A 21,257-nucleotide genomic window follows, 5' to 3' on the forward strand; every position below is an offset into this window, starting at 1 on the left:
ATATATGTAAGAATTACAAAAATATGAATCTAATTATTAAAAAACTATAATACCTTTGGTATTTCCTTGATTTGATTTTGAGATGAATCTCATCACTCTTAGAAAAATTATGTCTGTGTTTTTCGTCGTCTTCATCATTGCCCATGCTGCTGGCCAGTTGCCCAAACTAAATATTCAAAGATACATAGAAATCTGTCTTTGGAGAAATTTGGATGACTTAGGTTGAGAAAACTCTCTGAATATCCTCTTTTATATAGTTGGGAAACAGGAAATGAATGGTCAATGAAAAACATTAATTAATTTTTTAAAAGTTTTCTTTTTAATTTATTATTTAAACATATTTAATATAAATAATTAATTAAAGCTTAATTAACAATTAAATAATGTCATTAATGTAATATATTAATGTATGCATTATATTATTTATGTGATATCATTAAATAATTGCAAGAAATTAATACATACATTAATATATTAATGAAACATAAATAACCATAATTTATGTATTTAATTATTTGTGTAATATATTAATATATGCGTTATACAATTAAAGGTTAAATATGTTTAATATCTTGAAATTTGATGTAAAATTAGAATTTGTTCTTATTTAAAATTTTGATACATTTTGATTTTCAAACTTTAAAAATGAATGGATATAGTTATTTTAACTCAATTATATTAAAAAATATTCATTGTCAATCGAAAATTCTAGCATTTGTGTTGTTTATACCATTTGACGTGTTTTCGTTTTTGTTGAATATAGTGAAAACTATGTATGAGATTAATTTTCCTTGGGTTGAATATACACATAGGGTCCTGTATTTATAACAAAAGAAATATGGGTTAAGCCCAAAATACAAATAAGAAATGATAACAAACAAACTAAAGATAAAAGATAAAGATAATGTATTCAACACTCCCTCTCAAGCTAGTGCATACAAATCGTATGTACCAAGCTTGTTACAAATATAATCAATTCTTGGATGTAGACCTTCTATCAAAAAGAGATCCTACCCAATCAACATCAAAATAACAAACCACTCTTGTATGATTATTATAACCATATAACAGCCCCTTTTCAAGAGATCCTTTAATGTACTTTAATATACGAAAATTGCATTCCAATGATCTTCGTGCAAGGAATTAAGAAATTGACTTACCACACTAACTACAACAGAAATGTCAGGACGAGTAACTGTAAGATAATTCAATTTTTCAACTAGTCTTCTATATTTCTCGGGGTCTGACATAGGCTCCCCGTGTTTTGGTAGAAGTTTAGTATTAGGATTCATGGGTGTCTTTGAATTCATCAACCTAGTTTCCTCTAAAATATTCAATGCATACTTCTTTTGAGATATAACAATACATTCGTTGGATTGTGCCACCTCAATATCCAAGAAATATCTAAGTTTGTCAAGATCTTTAGTCTAAAAATTGTTGCAAACATGTTGTTTCATCTAAGAGATGTCATGACTGTCACTGCTTGTAAGAACAATGTCATCAGCATATACTATCAAGTAGACACATCTAACACTCGAGTGACGATAAATGACTAAATTATTTTTCTCACACCGAGTCATACCAAATTTGTTGAACAACATTACTAAACTTTCAAAACCAGACCCTAGGAGATTGCTTTAGTCCTTATAAGGATTTGCAAAAATGACATACCAACCTAGACGACATCCCCTAGGCAAAAAATAGTAGAGGTTGCTCCATATAAATTTCTTCTTCAAATCTTCATTAAGGAATCCATTTTTTGACATTCAGTTGATAAAGAAGCCATTGTTGAAGAGTCATCATAGCTACAAATAAACGAACAAATGTCATCTTTGCCACTGGAGAAAAAGTATCACAATAATCCAACTCAAAAATTTGTGTGTAACCTTTAGCCACAATACGAGCTTTGAGGCAATCAATAGTTCCATCATGACCAACTAACAACATATTTTTCACACAGTAATGGGACAAGCTCCCAAGTTCCATTATTCTGAAGAGCACTTAGTTCATCTAGCGTGGCCTGATGACAACCACGATGGGCTAAGGCATCGGTAACAAATTTTGGGGTGGTCACAAAAGAAATAGACGAAAGACAGGTATAAAAAGGTGAAGACAAATTATGATAACTTAAAGAAATATAATGTGAAGAGGGCTTACAAGTACAACAATATCTTTTCAGAGGGAAATTGAAAGGGTAAATTCAGTTGTCGGAGCCAGAGGAGACAAGGTAGTTGACACTTCAATTGAGTCACTTAATGGTTGTTGAGAAACACCTAATGGACTAGGCGGAAATGGTGGAGCACAAATAACAAGAATATTGGTAGTATTAGAAGGAGACATATTAGAAAAAGAATGATCGTTAAAATAAAAAAAAAAAAAACTCATTGAAGGTGACATCTCCAAATATAAAATAGTAATTAAGAGAAGAAGAAAAACACTTATATCCTTTTTTTTATGGTTTAATACCTATTTTGGTCCCTCGGTTTGTAAGGTGTGTTCAAAGTTGTCCTTCATTTTCTCAAAAGTTCACAACCGTCCTATATTTTGCAAAAACGGTTCACGTTAGTCCTTTTTGCTTACGACGTTAAAAAAATTAACGGCAGAGTTGTCTACCTGACGAAACCTGAATGAGCTGTACAATTTCTTATTACGTGGCATTGCTTTGCATTTCCCGTACTCTTCTGCAGCTTCCTCCTTCTCCTCCTGTGAAAACCTCTATCTAGTGGAAAAACTTTCTCTCTCTACTTCCTCAAACTCCACCATTTCTTCCTAACTCTACGCCCTCACCCTGACCTCACCTTGTCGGAACAAAACTGCCTTTTAAAAGGAAATTATGTACTTAATTTTCAAATTTAGTTAAGAGGTATTAGGAGACAAACATGTGAAAGAGAAGAGGCACAAGGAAGGGTTGAGGGAGGAGAGAGACATAAACGCAGGCAGAGCTGCAATTGCCAGAGTGGAAGCGGTCCTCCCCGACTTTCCTTTTTTGTTAATCTGATATAGTTTTAGTTCATCTCAATGGCACACAATTAAAGCGAGGTTGAGATTGAATTTAAATTTGGAAAAGGGAACTTGTGTCACTGTATATTTTCAGATCTTGTAATATTGTATTTCCTCAGATCTTGTGCCACTGTATATTTCCAGATCTTGTAATACTCTTCTCTTTCTCGTATATGAGTAAAGATTGTATTGATTGAAATTGTTTCGATGCCCTCACCAACATGGCTACCTACACCACACTCCTCTACCGCGTCCAGGGTGCGATGGGAGTGAACGTGAGAGAGTGCGTGGTGATCATGCGGAAGGGTAGGGAGATGGGGCGCAATGTAGTAGTGGAGAGAGAGGAGGCGCACGGGGCGGCGGCGATGTTGGTTTACGGCAAGGGTGAAAAGGGGACTAGGGTTTGGGAAGCAGCGTGCGATTGAAGAAGATGAAGAAGTGTGATAAAGCTTTTGAGTGAAAAGGGGACTACCATGTGCCAATGTCTTATTGGCTGAGCTTGCCAACTAATTGGACAGGTCATTTAATTTTTGCCAGGAGTGCAACCTGGCTTTAGTTTTTTAACGTTGTAAGCAAAAAGGATCCACTTAAACTGTTTTTGCAAAATATAGGACGGTTGTGAACTTTTGAAAAAATGAGGACAACTTTGAACACACCCTACAAACGGAGGGACCAAAATAGTTATTAACCTTTTTTTATCTAGTAAAGCCTAAAAAACACATTTGTATCATTCAAGAGCTAACTTATCAAGACCAAGACTAAAATTATGAATAAAACATGTAGACCCAAAGCTTCTATAGGTAAGGGGTGAAGGGATTCATGAGGAAATAAAATAGAATGAGGTATTTTATTATCTAACACAGAAAGGGGCATACGATTAATGAGATAACATGTAGTAAAAATAGTATATTCCAAACAATATTGAGGAATGTTACCATGAATTAAAAGAGTCTAAGTTGTTTCAATAAAATGTCTATTTTTGCGCTCAACCACCCCAGTTTATTGAGGTGAATATAAGCACATGAAGTTTGATAGAAAATACCATGAGAAGCCATAAATTGTTTAAAAGAATGGGAAACACATTCACGACCAATATCACTGCACAAAGTTTTAATAGAAACACCAAATTGAGTTTTAATTTCATTATAAAAGGTTTGAAAAATATGCAATAAATCGGAACAATTTTTTTTTATCAAAAATAGCCGAGTGCATTTGGAATAATCATCAATAAAAGTAACAAAATATTTAAAACCTAAATTAGACTTAACACGACTAGGTCCACAAATGTCATAATGAACTAATGCAAAAAGAGACGAAGCACATTGTGAGACACTACGAGGAAATAAACTATGAATATGTTTTCCTAATTAACACAACTCATAGACTAATTGGACAACTTGGATAAGCTAGGAACAAGTTGTTGCAATTCGGCAAGACTGGGATGACCTAATTGTGCATGAAGAAGAGATGGAGACTCCATAACTGCCCTAACTTGTGTAGAGAGGTGAAGATGATAAAGACTAAGACTCACATCTAGTGCTAATCACTTGTCTCAAACTCCAGTCTTGTAAACAAAGAGAATCTTTGTTAACTGAAATATCTCAATCAACAGAACGAGTTAGACGACTAAATGGATAATAAGTTAAAAGGAAACCTAGGGAAAAATGTTAACAGTCTCAACACCATAAGCTAAAACTCTAGATTCATCCTCCATTATAACAAAAGGTAAAGGATTCAAAGAAGACAAAGAGGAAAACTAGGATTTGTTACCAGTAATGTGATTTGTGACTCCTGAGTCAAGAACCCAAGAGTTTAGAGAAGAAGATGGAACCAACAAAAAATGTACATGTGTGTGCTACAGATGTAGTGGAACTAGAAGGTTGTTGATCCTTATACCATTTGAGAAATTTACTAAAAATAATATAGTCATCAGTAATATAAGGGAGGAGCAGTCTAAACAATAGCAACAAATCTAGGAGGGTGACCATGTAATCTCGCAAGGACAACATCTGAATAAGAAACATAAGGCGTTGGAATTAGGATGTAAATATGAAATGCATGACAAGAAATAAAGTATCACAATGCAAACAAACTCACCTCGGTTCATAGATCCTTCAATTGGTTTCTCTACAGCAACTTCACCAGTCTCTAACAAAAACCAAATTAACAACACAACATAATAATTATTATTGTTTGAGCCTTTACAACAATTATAATGATCATTAAATAAACATATATATGTGTGTGCGTGTGTATATATATGTTATGAGCTTAAGTAAGAAAAAATAGATGTTTACTTGACGGAAAGAATCATATTATCATTCAGGTTGTAATCCATCAATTTGGTTTGGGCATATAACTCTTTCCAATAAACCTACGACAAGGAAGCAGAAGAATCGTCTATTAAGAAAAATCGTGAGTGTGGTTTTCTATTATTTTCAAACAGAAAGCAACGGATATAAGGTAGAGATAAGAGAGAAGAAAGTACTGAATTGAAAAGGTAAAATTAAATAAGGAGGCTTTGAGAGGTGGCGAAGAGGTAGAATTGGGGAATTAAAAGGGAAAATGCAAACCTTCAAGAGCTTGACGATAGCTTCTTTGAGGAACTATCGGTCTGAAGGTTGGCGTGACCCGCCACGACTAGCACTTGCATCTCCAAGGTAGAGATATAGTCACCGACTTCTTCTAGAAGCTTCGGGAACGATACCTTCCGCCAACCAGGGATTAATCATCTGAGAGAGCGCGCTTTCTTCTATAGCAGCGACGTCGTTCTTCGAATCTTCGGCGTCTTCTTCTTCATCAATCCAGCGTGGGTCTTCTTATGGTTCCTCCGCTTCTACTGGCCAAACAGATTTAAGAGAATCGCGCTACTCTAGCGAGTTCGGCCTTTGGCCATGGCGGCAAGAGAATGGTCGACGGTTGCGCAGACATCGCCAGCAGCGACAGGGTGTGGACATCGTCGATTCGCATGCATAAGGATTGGCGGAAGAAAGATTAGGGGAAGTTGCGTAGTGGAGAGAAAGCAATATGAACCTACATAGTGGAGAAGTAAGGACTGTGAAAAGGAATGTGAATCTGCATGGAGAAAAGGATAGAAATCGAAAAGAGAAGCGCAAACATGAAAAAATTAGGGATTGAAAGCGAAAGGAAGAAGTGCGAGAAATGAAAAAATCATATGCTAAATATTTTGATTAAAAAAAAATTCTTGACTGTAGTTTTGTTTATCAAATTGCAAAAAAAATTATTTGAAATATTTTAAATCAAAATTTCACTACGGTTTTGTTGAAACCGCCGGAAACTAAGGGGTTTTTTAAAACGCCAAAAAAAAATCCCTTCTAAAATCTATTATTTTTATAGTGATACAGTTGAAGGTGAAATATGTTTAATATATTGAACTTTGACACGAAATTAATTGTCAATATACAAATAAAAAATAATAATAAACTAACTAAAGATAAAGAAAAAATAAATATAAATATAATTAAATATATTTTTATATAATAATTAATGTAGGATAAAATATGGTGACAAACTTAGAAATATTTTATAAAATCACTTATTAATAAAAGAACGTAGAAAACTAGTTTTTATGTTGCTCCATCAACAAGCAACATATAAACTTTTAAAATCCAAAGCCGCTTCAGAAGGAATACTTTCTTCTTTCTCATTGTTGATATGCTTATGCTTAGTCTCGCTCTTACTCTTGCTCTATCACAAGTTGTTATCACGCTCATTTTTTTTTCTCATTCCTCTTTAAATAAAAGAATGAAATAATAGAGATGTGTATAAAAACATTAATAGTACTAGGATGTGAATATGAAACCTTTGAATATTGGATTCTCGTTTCAACCCTATTTATACAACTAACATACAACAATAGATTTACATCACAAAAGTCTCAAGTCTAAATGACTACCGTGAAACATCATTTTCAATGAAGTATGAGATAGTTTTTTTTTTTCGGTATTACTTCTTTCCGATAAATTCATAATATAGTTTGCCTAAAGAATTTATCATAACAACAAATAGTTGTTGGTATTAAGGTTAGAACGAAAATAAAATAGTAGCAATATAGTATGTACGAGACCTTTATTTTAAACTTATTTTTGAACTATTTCAGGACATATTGGATACATGGTTTTGAAAATAAAAACCATATAAAAAATTTGTTTTTGATATTTTGTTTATCATCCATGTCACTGCTACTTCATGTGGTGCACTTATAAGACTCACCCTTCATAGGATCTCATAGCTCAAACACAATAAAAGTAGAGAAAAAAAATATGTGTATAATATTGAAAGAAAAGTGTATTGCATTACAAAAGAGAAAAAGCAAAAGAATGAATATATAAGATACAAGGAATAACAGAAAAGCAGAAAGAAAAAAGACTTTAAAAACGAAGTTAGACACCACATAGTAAGCTTGACAATATATGGTAAGCACCACCACATGATAAGCTAGGCAACACGATAAACTCAACCTCACAATTTGATCTTATCAACTCTCTCAATCTCGTGTTTTCTGTAACGTCCCAATTCAAGAGGTTATGGATTATTACAAAAAGTGAACAATTCAAAACTTTCAAATATTTTTCAAAAACTCAACATATAAACGTACATAATTAAATCAAATCATAATAGTTCCAAAAAAATGTCTAATTAACATTATTCAAAAGTAATTAACATAATCAAAGAAATAAAAATAACTCTAAATTACATGGTCTCAAATGTATAAACAAAAAAAACTTCAAGAATCCAATTTTATTCTCATCAACTCCCGAATCTATCACGCTTCTAAAATATATGCAACATCACGTATAATTTATTATACGATATTATAGGTGATATCATTCTCAAAAAACGTTTCTCTCTCTTTCTCTCTCTCTCTTTTACGTTGGTATTAGGGTTTTCATAAAGTGCAGCCCTCTCTCCTATCTTTCTTTTATTTTTCAACTCTATCTAAAACTCTTCCTATCTGATTTTTAAAATAACAATTGCCTTTGACTCTTTCTTTCTTCTAAGTTACAGATTTTCAAATCCCAATCTGATATAAATTCAGTTTTTCCTCCCTTCCACATTCCATCTCTATCTTTTTAGTACATTTTATTTAAATTTGCATGTTTTTCCTTTCTACATCCCATATTTTAATTTTTACATCAATTAATAAAGGGAAAGACCAATTAATACATGAAATTTATAAGGAAAAACTTAGTTTCTTACATATTACTTATGAATACATTTATAAACAAAAAACTTGTAGATATCAATTTCCTAATTATGAAATCTATGGTAACTTACGGATTGACATATAATTATAAGAAACCTACTGATAAATCTATAATTAATTTACTAATAAATCCGTATATAATTTTTCTTTTAAAATTGAATATTCATTTGTAGAATCAACCCTTTCATACTTTCTACTTATCACATTGCAACCAAATATATATATATATATATATATATATATATATATATATATATATATATATATATATATTATTTTTTTCTCAATAAATCCACATATTTTCCTACCCCATCATTCAAACTAATAATGAAAAAATATATACAAACTCAAGTACACAAATGAGTTCTTCTTTATGAAAAATAATATATTATATAGATATCTAAAAATTTACTATTTTAAATATAAATAATTATTTATGAATAAGTGTAACAAATCAATTCTGACCATAAACATATAAATATTTCTAGGTTATCGTCCCATATACAACACCCAAATAAATAACTTGCGTTGGGAATATTTAACATGATATGAAAGTTTGAATAAAATAAAGATTATATAAGTAAAATAAATATATTACTTTAAAATTTTAGTTTTGAAAAACATATCATATTTCTCTTATATGTTTTTATTCACAATTCATTGATATAAAATTGGGATGGAATCGCACATTAGATAAAGACCAATAGAATAAATAAAACATAATAACTTACTAAAAATAGTGAATTTTATTATATAACTATGCAAATACTTTACAAAAGTTTAAACATTAACTTTTATCTGGTACTAAGACACTTCTCAGACGCTAACTAGGAGAGGCTATAACATAAAAAGCTATAACGTGTTCTAATGATAGGAGTGGATAATCCATCTAAAATTCAAATAATAATAACAATACATTGCGTATTATTCATTAGAGAATCCATTGAAAAGGAAATACAATTATCATTCCAGAAACAGAATAATATATTATTGTTGAAAATATCAAGTCTAAGTTTAACTTTTATATTGAGTAAAAATAAAATATTAAATATTATATAAGAAAAAATATTTATAAATTTATTGTCTCTAAGATTTTAGGTTTAAAGAAATATTAATTTCTTCTGTGAATTGAATTCGGTTCATATTTATGGATTCTTTTACTAACGAATCTCTTTTAAAAGAAACTCAACTGTAATATTAGAGTTGGATTTGTTTTGATGACTGACTGAGATCGTTGTGATAAAAACAACAACAACACGAACTAGCAGATCAACAACACCAGATCAACAACACCAGCACCACAGAAAAAACAAATGAGGGTATAAGTAAATCCCAACTTCCTTGGGGCTTAAGTGGTATAAAGTGTTACCACCCTCCACTTGTGTAGATTCAGGCACTGTAAATGAACAAAATAATTGAAAATAACATTATTATATGTATAAATTGAAACCATAGCATGAGTCAATAAGAGAGAATGGCACAAATACCTTGAAAATGCGTTCCATTTACATAGGATAGCACGATCTTCCTGTAAAAGAAATTATTATTTTAATATATGTGTAAGAATTACCAAAATATATGAATATAATTAACCAAAAACCTACATAATACCTTTGGTATTTCCTTGATTTGATTTTGAGATGAATCTCATCACTCTTAGAAAAATTATGTCTGTGTTTTCGTCGTCTTCATCATTGCCCATGCTGCTGGCCATTTGCCCAAACTAAATATTCAGAGATAAATGTGTCTTTGGAGAAATTTGGATGACTTAGGTTGAGAAAACTCTCTGAATATCCCCTTTTATATAGTTGGGAAACAGGAAATGAATGGTCAATGAAAAACATTAGTTAATTTTTTTAAAAGTTTTCTTTTTAATTTATTATTTAAATATATTTAATATAAATAATTAATTAAAGCGTTTAATTAACAATTAAATAATGTCATTAATGTAAAATATTAATGCATGCGCTATATTATTTATGTGATATCATTAAATATATTGGATGAAATTAATACATATATTAATGAAACATAAATTATGTATTTAATTATTTGTGTAATATAGTAATATATGCATTATACACTCCCAGAGAATATGTTACTTGCGGTTAGCAAAATTGTTAGAAAAAGCTGCGTCGTTAAGTTTTTATTGACGATTTTTCGAGAAACCGTCAGTATTAGTGGGGATTTTTTTCAAAGTTGCCGTTAATAATGGGAGTTTTGTCAAAACCACTTGTATTAGCAAAGGTTTTGTCAAACCACCGGTAATAGCAGGGTTTTGTCAAAACCGCCGATACTAACGGAGGTTTCACTAGTGCAGTCAAGGGAAATGGCACCGGTTATTTTCGCTTATAGGCACCAGTTCTGCAATCGAGGCATATACAGGCGAGGTAAAAAGGGATAAACTTGTTGCCTCGGTTCTTAACCGAGTCAAAAAGAGATAAGATTTTGCCTCGGTTCACCGGTAACCGAACCCGTACAAACTTTTTTATATTTTTTCTGGAAGAATGTTTCGCCTCGGTTCCTATTGAACCGAGGCAGTTTCTCCCAAGCACAAATTCCAACAATCAAGAATTAAGCTATTATAGGAGAGCTTAAACATCTCAAGACACTTTCATTCTACACGACGCATCTCTCAAGTCATATCCCACCAGAGATTCAGAACTGCTCAGCCTTGGAGGATTTGTTTCTGTATGAAAACCAGCTTTCAGGAAACATTCCTTATGAATTGGGCTCCATGCAAAACCTGAGGAGGGTGTTGCTATGGCAGAACAATTTAACTAGGACCATTCCGGAAAGTCTAGAGCTTCCTTGAGTTATCAAATAATCATCTCAGTGGAGATATTCCCTCTTAGATAGGAAACTGTGCTCATCTAGAATTGCTTGACTTGCACAACAATCTGCTGGAAGGAACCATTCCTTCATCTTTGAAATTGCTAGTTGGTCTCAATGTCTTAGATCTTTCGGCAAACAGAATAACGGGAAGCATTCTGGAGAATTTGGTCATTTGCAAGGATTAGATATCCTCTTGAACTTGAGTTGGAATTCTCTTACTGGCCCCATTCCACAGACCTTCTCAATGTCTCCTTGCCAACTCCTTTCTGTTCACCAAGAAACAAAATATTTCTCATTCACGGGTGAAGAAACAAAATATTTCTCATTCACTGATTAATTATCAAACCTGAAGTAGGACGTCGCGACTCCACCGGACCACCACCGAACCACCATCATTGTCGGACCACCACCTAACCACCGGAGAACCAGGACGCCGCCGTGACTCCACCAATCTTCAACACTCCATTCATCGGACCACCTTTACCGGACCACACAAAACCACTACGAGAGCTCTCTCTCTCCTTCGCACAACCTGCAATATTTCCCCCAATCTCTCTCTCTCTCCTTCGCACCGAACCACTGCGACTCCACCAATCTCTCCCTCTCCTTCGCACCACAGAGCACCGCCGTCATCAACCCTAAATCAAAAAGTTTCCCCCAAACTCCAAATCGCGTCATCAAACCCTAAATCAAGGAACTCCGTTCAACTCTTCTCTTCGCACCATGGCACCATCGGCACCATCTTCTCTGCTCGCCAAACGCCTTAGATCGGCGAGCCACCCATCATCGCCGTCGCGGTACTCGTCTCTACCATCGCGCCTCCCCTCTGCTTTCAACGCCGGTCACCATCGTCATCCTCGCCGGAGCACAAGCTGCTGTAATGGAGGAAAGAGAAGGATTCACCGATTGAATCGGTGAAATGAAACGAGAAGATGTTTTGTTCGGTAAAAAACGAAGGAGAAGGTGTGAGAACGATAAAAATGGTGTTAATCGAAGTTTCAATCGGTGAGTTCAGAGGCAGGATGCATTCAACCGGTAGGAATGAAAGAAATCAGTGGTTTAAACGGCCAAAAATGGAGAAAACTGGGTCAATGATGATGAACCCTAGCAGAGGCCGAAGATAGGGTTTCAGGAGAGGCTTTTGTGCGAGAATGGTGATGAGTGCATATTTATGCCCACATTTATGCTTTAAAATTCAAATTTTTGATGGGATAATTGTGCTTGAATGATTGATTTAAAGAGGATTTGTAATGATTTGATATATTGTGTTTGGAATTAAAAGGGACTTAAAAAGTGATTTTAATTGCATAAATTATTCTTGGAAATTCTTACGTTTATTTGTGCAGTTGAAATTATAAGTTCTATTGGTTCAAATGGCAATTCAAGGCCCATAATCAGGTTTTATTTGGAAAATAATGTACAGATGGGCCAAACAGGCAGACTTTACCCTTGCACCCCCTAAAATCTCTACATACACTCCTATTTCTGAAACAGGCCAAAGACCAAGCCCAAACACTAAGCCATTTCTACTACACCTCCCTAAGTTTCCAATACACACCCCTCCTAAGCCAAACTTCACCAGATCATGCCACGTGGCAGTCCACCACTAACATATTGAACCACTCAGATGATGCCACATCACTAATCCTTGCACTCACTAGTGAACCAGTCAGAACACGCCACCTCAGCCCTAACCCATGAGCATCATCTTCCACCTTCTCCACAGAAACCCTAGCCGCCAATGCCGTAAGCCGCCATTCCGCTTCCGCCGTACCATCGTCAACTGCCGCCGCGCCGCTCCGCCGCCAACCTTAGCGCCGTCGAGCCGTCACACACAACCGCCGTCGGTCACCATCTTGCCGCAACCAAGCGCCGCCAGCAACACCACCACGAGAGTACTCTCTCCTTCACGCAAGAGTTCGAAGCCACCGCGCCGTTGCCGCGACCATCACTCCCGCCACCACAACGCCTCTCCTTCTCTGAAATCATCACCATCACGCCGCTGCCATGACCGGACAATCTTCAGGCCACCATCTTCCTCGTCGCGTCGCCAGCACCAAACTGCAACATCCATGGTCGTCGCGACGCCACGCTTCTCGCGCACCATTGACGCAACCATCAACAGCTGCCGTCACTGCCGTGCTACCACCACGTTGTGAACCTTTCCTCCATCACCACATCAGAACCAGCAAAGAAATACAGACCCAGAATCGCGAAAGCCAATATCGTGAAACCGCCAACAGCGAAACCTCCATGACTGCCGCATCACACCTCCGCTGCGAGAATCTTCAAGCGACATCATCATCATCTTGCGAGTTCCATCCTCCTCAACACACCACGATTCACGCTTCTCACCATCTCCACAGCACCGCCTCGGTCTTGCCATCACCACCACGGTTTCGAATCTCGACCATCTTCATCTTCTCCATTCTCCCATTCTCGGAACCCAATCGCGTCTCCATCAACGCCAACCTCCATCCGTCATCACCGGATATGAAACCGCAAGACCGCCGCTCCCCAGAGACAGAAGCAAAACCTAACGCGAAGAGAGAATAGGCGTGGCGGCACAGAGAAACGCGGCGCAGGGGCAAGCCTTTGCCCAAATCTGAACCCTAATTTGGGAGAAAGGGGAATGCCACGTGGCGAGCTCTCATTGGGCACGCCTCTCTGGTCAAAACTGGTCAATGTTGTTTGAATCTGGTCAAGGGTGGTCAACTGAGGGGTTTTCTTGCAATTTCAGAAATTCAGAAGGGGCTAAAGTACAGATAGAGACAATTTCAGGGCATTTGTGCAATTTTGGAAATTCAGAAAAACTAAAGATAAAATTCAGTTGTTGAATTAATTTGGGAATATCAACCGAAAATATCTTTCAAATAATGTTATAATTATCTAAATCTTTTAGTTATTTGGAAGATATAAGATAAAAGATTCTATCAACTGAATAGTCAGAGTCCAAGCCCAATCAAGCCCTATATAAAGAGACCAAGGACTTCACTTAATTCATTCTCTCATACTCCTCTCACTTTTCTTTCATCTTGTATTCAACTCCATTCATGGAGAGCTAAGCATCTAGGGCTATTCTGCTGTAATTCCATGACGGATTCTGAGGTTACGTTCAGTTAATGCAATTGTTTACTTTGATTATTGATTTAAGTTGTTCTCTCTATGTCTTTCATCTCTCTATCTTGTTAAAAGTAAAGATTTTTGCATCATAATGTGTTTGAATCTACATGCATATTGATTATATGAGTTCTAGGGTTTCTAGGTTTAATTGAGAATTTACTTTGATTTAATTTAGGAGCTTTCATATGATTAAATGGTTTTTACTATCAATTGAGAATGTACTTTGGTTGATTAGTAATAATTTCAACTATAATCAATTGAGAATTTACCTTGATTGATTAGCTTTTAATTTGGTTAGGAGATTTAAGAATAGACATGATTAAACACAATAAAATTTGATTGAGAATGTACTTTGGTTGAATTTATTGTGAATAATCTAGAAAGGTTTTGCATTTGATTGAGAATTTACTTTGGTTAAATGCATGATCGCCTTCAAATTAATTAAGAATGTACTTTAATTAATTTGAAACTTAAACAATAATCAATTGAACAATTATCCGTGAATAACCGATGATGAATCTATCTTGAAAAAGCAGTGGAATTAGCCTATTTCATCATAACTGTTTTTAAGTTTCTTATTTATTCTTTAAACACTCTTCAACCATTACTTTTATTCATAAGCATTGCATAACATTCATAAGAGCCAGATATTCGAAAGCAATTTCGTATTCGTTGGGAGACGACTCAGGGTTACGTTAACCCTATCTATTTTCTTAAATACTACTTGGCAATACTGAAGTTACCTTGAAAAGTAGTATTAATTTGATAGCCTCAACGACAGCGTATCAAATGGAAATGTCTTGCAAACTGGAAGCAATGAAAGCAATGAAGTAATACTGACTCGGTTATACCCTTAACCGAAGTAATACATTTATACGGCCTCGATTCCTTCATTCAACCGATGCCTATACACAGATTATACGTTTCGGGTGATTTCTAACCGAGATAATATAACTATTATGCATCGGTTCCTGTTGAACGGAGGCCTATAAATTTAAATGCTTCGAGTTTGTCTAAACCGAGACGTATTAGTCGCGTTAGAAGACCTTTTTTTTACTAGTGTTTTGTCAAAACCGCCAAAAATGTGTATAGATTTTTTTTTTAGTTTTTTTTTGTAATAAAATGAGATTATGATAAAATTAGCTTTATTAACCAAATAGACAATGAAATAATATGAATTGAAACTATATATTATATATAAAATAAACTACATTGTTCAACATATTAATATGTTCATGGAACTAATTGTTCATATATTAAAATGAATACTAAATTAAAATACTAAAAATATGACTAAGATTATATTACTAAAGAAGAAACAATGTCTTGAAGATGAGCTCCTCATATGCTGTAACATCCAATTCTTGAAGATGGGCTCCTTTAAAAAACTTGGGAAGGAATATTGATGTACTGGGATAAGATGCAGAGAAGCAAGTAAGTTGTCTAGAATAATGTAAACATGGCCATCGCTTTGAAATTTGGTGGGCTAACGGAGTCTGCATATGATCACATGCTTCTTGCATACTTTGGTATAGCTGATTCAAGTTCATATTTTTCTGCATGCTTTTTCGTGCGACAGATACAATGTTTTTACGCAACAATTGCTCCAAACAAAACAAGTAACAACGATAGCCACAAACTGTTATTATTTATTAATATAATATTGCAAAATATAATATAACGTTGCACAAGTTTCGTAATGCAGTTGCCAACGTTAATTTTTTTGTTATGCAACGTTTAATTTGTTGCTTCATGGTCAAAGCCACTTCCGAGAGGCACGGGATTTTTCCCATTGACGTTGGGCCTTAGGCCAATCTTTGTTGATTTCCCACTCTATAAATAGAGTGACCTTCTTTATTCCAAATACGTAGATTTGCACTCTCTTCTCTTTCTCTCATTCTCTAATCTTTTTTGTCTTCTTTTTCTTCTAAAATTATTCTGGGTTATTCTTATACTCTGTTTAGAGTTCCTTGCTAGTTCTGAGATCCTCAGAAATATCTGAGAAATTCCTGTTGTATCCTGGGGGGCTTGCGCAATACACCACGGATAAGTCCTTAAGGACAGTGATCTACACGCCTCAGGAAGCATATTGTTCGTGATCTTTATTCTACTTTTGTCAGCTTTTACAACAATCTTAAGGACTTATGGCTGACAACAACAACAACTCAATCCCGGAGAATCAGAATAATGTTTCCGGAACTCAGACGGTCTTCGCGAAACCTTTCCCAGATGTATCAAAAATTGAAGTCTTCTCTGGTCAGAATTTCCGCCGCTGGCAAGAACGCGTGTCAACCCTCTTAGACATGTACGGAGTCACTTTTGCTCTTTCATCTTCAAAACCCGACTCCAGTCTCCCTCCAAATTCAAAACAAGTTGAAGATTGGGTTCATGCAAACAAGGTATGCCTTCATACATTACTTAGTGCACTCTCTAACGATTTGTTTGATGTATACTGTTCCTATAAGGAAGCGAAAGAAATTTGGGATTCGTTGATTCTCAAATACACTGCTGAAGATATAGTCAGACAAAGATTCATCATTGGGAATTACTATCGCTGGGAAATGGTTGAAGATAAGGACATAAAGTCGCAAATTAATGAGTACCACAAGCTACTCGAAGATATCAAAGCGGAGAACGTTCTTCTTCCAGATGAGTTTGTTTCAGAGCTTCTGATCGAGAAACTGCCGCCTTCCTGGACTGATTACAAGCAACAACTAAAACATAGGCACAAGCAAATGTCACTTTCAGAGCTGATCACTCACATAATTATTGAAGATACCAACAGGAAAGAATGTGCTGCTGTAAGGGCCAAAGCATTGTCTGCAAAAGCAAACATGGTAGAAGACAAACCTGCTCCAAAAAGGTACGAACACAAACTTGATCACAATAAGAAAAATAATTTTCGAAAATTTCGCCCCAACACATCTAACCCCACCTTTAAGAAGAAAGGAAATTGCTTCGTATGTGGGAAGCCGGGCCACCATGCACCGCAGTGCAGACGCAGAGTAAGAAACGACAATCCTCCTAAGGCTAATATAGTCGAAGGAGATGACATTATTGCTGCGGTCGTTTCTCAAGTAAATCTGATGACCAATGTGAGCAAGTGGGTGGTAGACTCTGGTGCTACTAGGCATATCTGTGCAAACAGAAGTGCTTTTACCTCTTACACTAGTGTAGGGGATGGAGAAGAACACGTTTACCTCGGTGATTCCAGGACCACTCCTGTTCTGGGAAAAGGGAAAGTTCTTCTCAAACTCACATCTGGAAAGACTCTGGCCTTGAGTGATGTGCTACATGTGCCATCAATCAGAGTTAATTTAATCTCTGTAGCACTATTGGGAAAAGTGGGGGTTAAAGTGTCATTCGAGTCTGACAAGATTGTAATGATAGAAATAATATTTTTGTGGAAAAGGGATATTGTGATCAGGGTCTCTTTGTACTTAACATTTATGAAAATATTAATGAATCATCTTCTTCTGCTTATATTATTGACTCATATGATATATGGCATGCTAGATTAAGACATCTAAATTCTTCATATGTTATGAAATTAAAACAACTAGGATTAATTAATATGCATGATAAATAGAGTAGTAAATGTGATATATGTGTAGAATCTAAAATAACAAAGAAAACATGTTTTACTGTAGAATGTCAAACTGAATTGTTAGGGTTAATTCATACTGATTTAGCTGATTTGAAACAAACAATGTCTAGAGGAGGTAAAAATTATTTTGTGACCTTATAGATGATTATTCTAGATACACCAAAGTATACTTAATCAAACATAAAGATGAAGCATTTGATGTGTTTCTTACCTATAAAGCAGAAGTAGAAAATCAATTGAATAAGAAAATTAAGACACTACAAGAAATTGAATTATTACCGAAGGGTTTTTATGGACGGCCTCTTGGCCTTCGGTAAAAGTGTGTTACCGACGGTCAGATAGATGATTACCGAAGGCCATGGTGAAATAGCATTACGGACAGCAAAGAAGAGTTTAGCGACGGGGTGTGGCCTTCGGTAAGAGGCTCGATTGGGGCTAAAAAAAGAAATTGTTTGCATCCCTTTAGAGCATTGTGTCGCGCGACTGCCATGCCTATAGTTAGGGTTTTCTGCCTCCTTACACCTTTTTCGCCATTTTTGTCTGATTAAACCTCCTCTCACCGTTTAATCTTCACTTCCCACCGATTAAACACTATTTCTCACTGATTAATCGGTACATTTAAGGTTTCCTCCACCAATTAGGGTTTTTCCCTTGGCGCCTTGGGTTTTCTGTTTCTCTACTTCTTTCCCCTGCGAATCAACCTTAAGGATGCCTCGAGGAGTCCAAATCGCTCAAGTTCCGTCTTCTCCTCGGAGCGCCATGCTATTTCAGAGCCTAGGTTAAGGCGCATCTTCAGGAGATAAGTCTTTCGAGTCTTTGTTTTTGGTTTTGTGTTTCTGTTTATGTCATCTTCATTTCGTTTTGTCTTTATTTGCTTTGTTTTTGTCTTGTTTTGATTTTATGCGTTTAGTTTCGTTTAGCTTCCGCGTTGTTCTTTATTCGTTTGTACTGTCTTATGGTTTAATCCTCTGTTTTGTGCATTGTCTTGAGTGTTATGGTTAATGTTGCTCATGAACTGTTTGATTAAAGGTTTGAATGAGATTCAATCTGTTTGTTTGTTCTTGAATCTGCATTTCTGTGTTAGGTCTCCAAGTTTGAATGTTCTGTTGCTTGAGTCATTGTAATTTTCATTTTATTCGGTGCAATCCTCTGATTGAGTCTTTTAATATTGGAAATCATATTCTGTCATGTCTCAGTCATGTTGTTTGTTTCATTTGTCATTTAATCTCAGTTTTCATCAATTAAACTAAGTGATTGAGGCTAAAAATGCAACTCAAATATGAACTTGTCCTTACCTATTTGTTGTACGAACAAATTCACTTCACACAAAATCCTTACTCTTAGATACACATAATTCACATATATATCTAATAATTGCTGCTGTCTTTCAAAGTGATTTTCATAATCTATACTATTAGCCTCTAATGTAAAGTTTCACTTTACAGATTTCAAGATGACCCTGAGAAAGGGTTTTGGTCTAGACTTCATTGCTGCATTGCCTCTTCCTCAGGTAAATTACTATACTTTTTCCTTTATCTTGATGAAAGCCAAGGTGTTTCTTTGACTTGATAGGTAAAATTGATGCTGTTATGTTTGCCACAGGTGTTAATTTGGATTATGATCCCCAATCTCGGAGGTTCAACCATGGCAAACACAAAGAATGTGCTTGGCTTTATCATCATTTTCCAATATTTACCAAGGTTGTTTATGATTTTTCCACTTTCATCCCAAATTGTAAAAGCTACGGGAGTTGTGACAGAAACAGCATGGGCAGGGGCTATTTACAACTTGGTTCTGTACATGTTGGCTAGCCATGTGAGTATATTGAAACTTGCATTTCCTTGATTGTTGCTCAAGCAAATTCACCTTACCACTCCCACTGTATATGTGCCAGCCTTTTCCTTTTTATTCTTTACAATTTTCTTAACATTTTTGTTGAGGAAAATCTAGTTTTACATTTACAAGATTATGACATCAATGATATCAATAAAGAAAATTTAGCATACTTTACTAATATTCATTTTGTTTTAGTTGAAGATTTTAGGAGCTAGCTGGTACCTTCTATCAATTGAAAGACAAGAAGCCTGCTGGAGGAGTGTCTGTGATATGGAGCAATCTTGCCAATAATGCCGCAACATAGGACCACAATTTGCTTTATATCATCCAAAATCATTGTTAATTACTTGGAGGGTATATGACCAGTTTGTGCTTCATACATTTTGCTCAGAATTCTCATCTGTTTCATTCTTAGAACTCTGTTGATAGAAATCTTCAATCCCAGTTCATGGTTCTAGATTGAGTTTATAATTTTTTTTTCAGGTCTTCGGTAATTACCGAAGGCTTTTGCCCTTCGGTAATTACCGAAGGCTTATGCCCTTCGGTAATTACCGAAGGCTTATGCCCTTCGGTAATTACCGAAGGCTTTTTCCCTTCGGTAATTACCGAGGGGCAAAGGCCGTCGGTAAATGTTAGCGACAAGGGATTTATCGACGGTCATTTGGCCGTCGATAAGCCGTCGGTAAAAGGTCACTATCGACGGCTTATGGTGGTTTCCGAGGGATTGTGGCCTTCGGTAATGTCCTTCTTTTTTGTAGTGAGAGGATTAGATCAGATAGAGGTGGTGAGTATGTGTTATTTAATGACTATTGTGTTAAAGAAGGTATCATCCATGAAGTAACCCCACCGTATTCACCTGAGTCTAATGGAGTAGCTGAGAGAAAGAATAGAACTCTTAAGGAGATGATGAATGCTATGCTTATTAGTTCTAGTGCACCTGATAACCTTTGGGGAGAAGCCTTGCTTACTGCATGTTTTTTACAAAATAGAATACCTCATAAGAAAACTGGTAAAACTCCATATGAGCTGTGGAGAGGTTATCAACCTAACCTTAAATATTTAAGAGTGTGGGGGTGCCTAGCTAAGGTGATGTTACCCGATCCTAAGAAAAGGAAAATAGGCTCTAAAACCTCTGATTGTATGTTCTTAGGCTATGCTGAACATAGTGCTGCCTATAGGTTTCTAGTTCTTAAAAGTGATACACTTGAAAGAAATTCTATAATGGAGACGAAAAATGCTGAGTTTTTTGAACATGTTTTTCCTTTAAAGGTTAGTGAGACGTCTCAACCTATAGAAAATAATAATAATAGTGATGCCTTGTGTGAGGAATTAAGAAGAAGTAAAAGACAGAGGAAGGAAACTTCATTTGGTAATGATTTCTATACCTATCTAGTTGATAATGATCCAAGTAACTTTGTAGAAGCCATTAGTGCTCCTGATGCAGAATAGTGGGATAAAATTAAGACTGAAATTGAATCAATTCAGAAAAATAATACTTGGACCTTAGTAGATTTGCCTAAAGGAGCAAAACCCATTGGTTGTAAGTGGATCCTTAAGAAAAAGTATCATCCTGATGGATCTATAGAGAAGTATAAGGCAAGATTAGTAGCAAAAGGTTTTACTCAAAAA

Source organism: Vigna umbellata, chromosome 3 (assembly GCF_029865625.1).
Source record: "Vigna umbellata cultivar VRB3 chromosome 3, Vumbellata_1.0, whole genome shotgun sequence".
Classification (NCBI taxonomy): domain Eukaryota; kingdom Viridiplantae; phylum Streptophyta; class Magnoliopsida; order Fabales; family Fabaceae; genus Vigna; species Vigna umbellata.